We start from the raw sequence: 5,719 nt of genomic DNA, 5'->3' as shown, positions 1-5,719 counted from the left end.
AAAATAACAAAAAAGATAAAAAGCAAAAACAAATGTGTAGTGAAAATCTTCTGTAACTTTGGATTAAGAGGTAATTATGATCTTTTTAAAAAAAGAACTAAGTTATTTACTTTGTAAATGTGCTGATGGCATGGATCCATCTTACTGACCTCAGCATTCCTTTTTTTTTTTTTTTTTTTAAGATTTTGGGTTTTGTTTCCAATATTAAGTTATTTTAAATTGTGGTTGAAGCAATAGAAAATTGAAATATGGATTGTGCATGACTGTGTCTTGAGTGTAAAAAATATTGCAGTTTGAAACTTGGACCTAAAGTATTGCAAATAAAAGTTATAAATACCAGTGGAGTGTGTGAACTGCAGCTTTTCCTATATGTTCTGCTGATACTTTTTGACAAAAAATGTCAGGGATGGATAAAGATTACCAACCTCAATCATCTGCCCTTAGGAAGACTTCATCTGTTTGCCTGTGTGAAAAACTTTCAGCTTTCACCTGTGCCACCAGAACATCATGTTACGAAGCAGGATTGACGTTGTCTAAGCCTGTACTTACCCTCTCCTGCTAGAGCTTCTTGTGTCTGCAGCAGCAAACAGACTCTTGGGTGCTCCAGTTTGGATAAATGCACTGAGTGCTGCAACTTTTCAATGTGTTGTATGTCTATTTGCTCTGTATTTATTAAAAAACAAACAAACAAAACATCCCCTCCTCATGAATGTGGTGAGTTACAGAGATGGCAGTAGTGATTGTCAGAACCTCACTGGTCTTTTAAACTGTTTAATAAGCTCTTATACAGCTGCTCACATAAAGCTATAATAAGATCACCTGGCCACAAGCTCAAAAGTTAAGCAACACCAAAATTAAACGTATATGGGCCACTACGGAAACACCACTCCTGTACCTGCTGTACTGTGCATGGCTGTACTGCATCTAGTAAATGCTCTATCTCAGGGGCGTTCTTTGCTAACAGTGGAGGAAGGTGGGTAGGACAGGCTCCAGCCACAGGCACACTCCCCCAGACCTCAGCCTGGCCTCCCAATGTCACCAATGTGTGTTTAACTCACACCAAGACATCGATCCTAGCTACTTGTTGCCACCAGGTCTGTGAAGGTGTCCCAGCTCTGCTGAGTCTGCACTTACCTCCAGGCCCTCCTGAAACTCTCTTTTATCTGCCCGCCTCACCGTGCTGCAGTTCGGCATCCCTTGGCCCCAGCACCTCCTGCTCCCATGCTGCACCTCACCTGGCTTCTCCAATGCTGTGTGTGACCTGAGCAGATGGGGGGGAAAGTACTGCAGCAGTAGCACTTGCTGGGTGTCTTCAGCTCACCTGTCAGGCCATGGAAACCCAATGGTGCAAGGATCATGGCTAGCAATATTGTGTGAAATATTGTATGAAATGCACAACTGAAATACATACGTAGACAGGCCTGTGAGCATGCAAACTACTGTGTGCATTAGTACACAGAAGAGATACTACAGATCTTCTCTAACACATATATCATCTAAGCTATCCTTATATACATATATATACACACAGAGATATGTGTACCTCCCTGAAAAACCCTTGTAAGGGTGCATGCTCTATCAGTTTGTATGTATTCTAATAGATTTGCAGATGTGCACATACAGCCTCTACACAAACAGATATATATATATATATATATAAGGACACATATAGTAGTCTCTCCCTAACTGGCTCAAAATAAGATACATTATATAGCATATATTTATGTACTCATTTTGCATGTATATACAAGCAAAAATTTAGAGCCATCTACAATATATGCTATATATGAAATATGTATATGCTTTTACTATCTACTGTATGTATTAGTATAGTGCATAATTACACAGATAGAGACGCATATGATTTATACAAACTTATATTTTAATACATACATGTATTACTATATGCCACTACACAGGTCACGCCGAAAATAATGACTCCTATATATTTCCATGGAAACATCAATAGATACAAAGAGCACAACAACACTATCTGATAGAGCAAATTATCAGCTACAAAACACTCTTTTTCAACACAGTCACCAGCATTAGCTGTGCGTTTTCATCAGCCATGAAGAAGAGCCTGCATGCTTTGCTCATCAAAATTTGCACCAGTGGGAGCACCCTATTCCCACTGTCACCACTGCTGAAACACACTGCCCACCCATCACTGTGCTCACACCCACTGTTTGGTCTCCAGAAGCATTCAGCAAGCATCAAGGAATGGCAGCGGGTACAGTTTTTCCAGTGGAGGAAATTCAGTAACACACCTTTGCTTCATCTGCATTTCCATGTCAGACACCATGCTGTCAGACTGCCCCTCTGCTGCCATCTGTCACATAACAACAACAGGATAGCGGTGAGAAGGTTCAGCCTTTACTGCTATACTGTCAACAACTGTCTCTGACATTGCAGACCAGCACCACAAAATAGGAGGCATTACTTTTGGAGCAGCATGTGTATAAATAAATAAAATACATGATATACTAGTTTTATAAATGCTTTGTATGTTATACAGTATATTTTCTATATAATGTACAAATGTGTACAGAAACTACTATGTTGCTATCTAATACCCTGTCACAGAATCACAGAATCACCAAGGTTGGAAAAGACCTACAAGATCATCCAGTCCAACCATCCACGCATCACCAATAGCTCTGACTGAACCATGTTCCTCAACACAACGTCCAAACATTCCTTGAACACCTCCAGGGTCAGTGACTCCACCACCTCCCTGAAAGGGAGCCCATTCCAGTGCCTGACCACTCTTTCAGAGCAGAAGTATTTCCTAATGTCCAGCCTAAATCTCCCCTGGCACAGTTGAAGCCACTCCCTCTAGTCCTATCACCAGTTACATGAGAGGAGAGGCCAACCCCCAGCTCACTACAGCCTCCCTTTGGGTAGTTATAGAGAGCAATGAGGTCTCCTCTGAGCCTCCTCCAGACTGAACAATCCCAGCTCCTTCAGCTCCCCTCATAAGGCCTATGCTCCAGCTTTGTCACCCTTCTTTGAACACGCTCCAGGTTTCTCAGTGTCTTTCTTGCAGTGAGGGGCCCAAAACTGGACACAGTACTCGAGGTGCGGCCTCACCAGAGCTGAGTACAGGGGGACAATCACTCCCCTGTTCCTGCTGGCAGCACCATTCCTGATGCAAGCCAGGATGCCATTAGCCTTCTTGGCCACACCACTGGCTCATGTTCAGCTGAGCATCTATCAACACCCCCAGGTCCACTTCCGTACACAGTCTTCCAGACTCTGTGCCCCAAGCCTGTAGCACTGCCTGGGGTTGTTGTGGCCAAAGTGCAGGACCCAGCCTTTGGCCTTGTTGAACCTCATCCCATTGGCTTCAGCCCAGCTATCCAGCCTGTCCAGATCCCTCTGTAGGGCCTCGTAAATCAACACTTTCAGCTAACTTGGTGTCGTCTGCAACCTTACTGAGGGTGCATTCAATGCCCTCATCCAGGTCATCAATAAAGAGGACGAGCCCCAGCATTGACCTGTGGGGAACACCACTTGTGACTGGTCGCCAGCTGGATTTAACTCCATTCATTACCACTCTTTGGGCCTTCCATCCAGTTCCTTATCCAGCCAAGAGTGTAGCTGTCCAAGCCACAGGCTGCCAGCTTCTGCAGGGTAATACTGTGGGAGACAGTATCAAAGGCTTTGCTGAAGTCTAGGTAGACTACAACAACAGCCTTTCCCTCGTCCACCAGATGGGTCACTAGATCATGGAAGGAGATCAGGGCGGTCAAGCAGGACCTGCCCTTCGTGAACCCATGCTGGCTAGGCCTGATCCCCCAGTTGTCCCGCACACGCAGTGTGATCTCCCTCAAGACAATCTGCTCCATAACCTTTCCTGGCACTGAGGTCAGGCTAACAGGCCTGTAGTTCCCGATCCTCCTTACAACCCTTCTTGTAGATGGGAGTCACGCTGGCAAGCCTCCAGCCTTCTGGGACCTCACCAGTCAACAAGGAACGCTGATAGGTAATGGAAATGGCTATCACCTCCACCAGTTCCCTCAGCACTCTTGGGTGAATCTCATCTAGCCCTATGGACTTGTGGCGGTCCAGTTTCCATCACTATATGTATGTTTATATACATATATGTTTATATATAAAAATGTGTATATATATACACACACACATACATATAGATACAACTATAAATCACTGTATTTTGTGTATATAATTAGATAGAACATAAATGTATATAGATTGCTAAAAAAAGATTATATATATGTTTTGTGCAACTGCGTATATACACAGACGTATGAAGAGTGCATTTCTATATATACCCAATATATTTGAATTATTATACTGTATATATATATCTGAATTATATGCTACAGTAATATGCATAAATGTATCATATATAGCATCCATATATACCACCCTCTCTCTGTAAAATGCTCCCTCTCTAGCCAACTACATGTAATATAGTATTTAGCTTATATATTGTGTATATACAGTTCCTTCTATAAATATGAATCATGCTATTTATACATATTTATAGTACATGATCTATAATATAAACTATATACTATATATACTTTATATATGTGTGTATCTATGTACATGTACACGCACATAGAGCCCCTCTCTGTTTATACACACACACAACACACATACATATACAGAAGAGTGGCCTCTTTCTCATATAGAATCAAAGAATCTGAGATCACCAAGTCCCACTGCCTGCCTATCCTGACATGCCCACTAACCACATCCCTCAGTGCCATGCTGACCCTTTTCTTGAACACGGACTGGCATGCTGACCCCACCACCTCCCTGCACAGCCTGTGCCAGTGCAGCACCGCTCCTTCCAAGAAATTGTTTTTCCTAATACACGAACCTCCCTCAGTGCAAATTAATATATGTATATATTTTCTATATATATCTGCACACACATATGCACACACATAACTATAGCGTAAGCATGTGTTTAGCTACGTATACATACACAACTATACATACATACACATACATAACATCCTCAATCCATCACATATATGTGTATCTACGTAAAGAGCTGCATGTAGGTACGTATGTAAAAGATACATAGGATGAGATCTGAGACAAAAACCTAACATTATCCAGGTGAATTATCTATGTATACCTACGTATGTCAGACATTGTAATGCACTGTACGTACATTATACAGGACATAGCGTATATATTTGTGTCTATGGGTACATATACATATAGACACACACAAATACAGACACATAATTCTCTCTCTAGACATCTATATGGAGTTCTACCATGTATTTTATATATGTATTGGTGCGTACACACACCAACAGTGGTTTTAATGTATATGAGAATATATATTGATATAATCTATACGTAATAAAAATACGCGGAGATAGTGAGTGTTCCATCACTAACACACTCACTAGCCACCCAATTTTTTTAACATATACGTGTGTATAGGTGTGCATGTATATATATTTCTAAGCTTTTAAAAACATATACACAGAGGTACATAGTTCCTTTTATAACTTTATAACACTGCTGTCTACATTAACAGACATCTATATAGACACAGACCTTACATAACTATATAACTCTCTCTATATACTAAACATTTATAAGTGCATATGTACACATACGTATATACAACCAGGAGCTCTGCACGCGCGTTCTCACCTGAGTCGCACCCACACAGCACGCCATGAAGTCCCCAAGCGCCACGTGCCGGGCCGCCAGGTAAGAT

The sequence above is a fragment of the Meleagris gallopavo genome, chromosome 9 (genome assembly GCF_000146605.3).
Source record: "Meleagris gallopavo isolate NT-WF06-2002-E0010 breed Aviagen turkey brand Nicholas breeding stock chromosome 9, Turkey_5.1, whole genome shotgun sequence".
Lineage (NCBI taxonomy): Eukaryota > Metazoa > Chordata > Aves > Galliformes > Phasianidae > Meleagris > Meleagris gallopavo.
The sequence above is the reverse complement of the archived record's forward strand: the minus strand, read 5'-3'. Positions refer to the sequence as shown.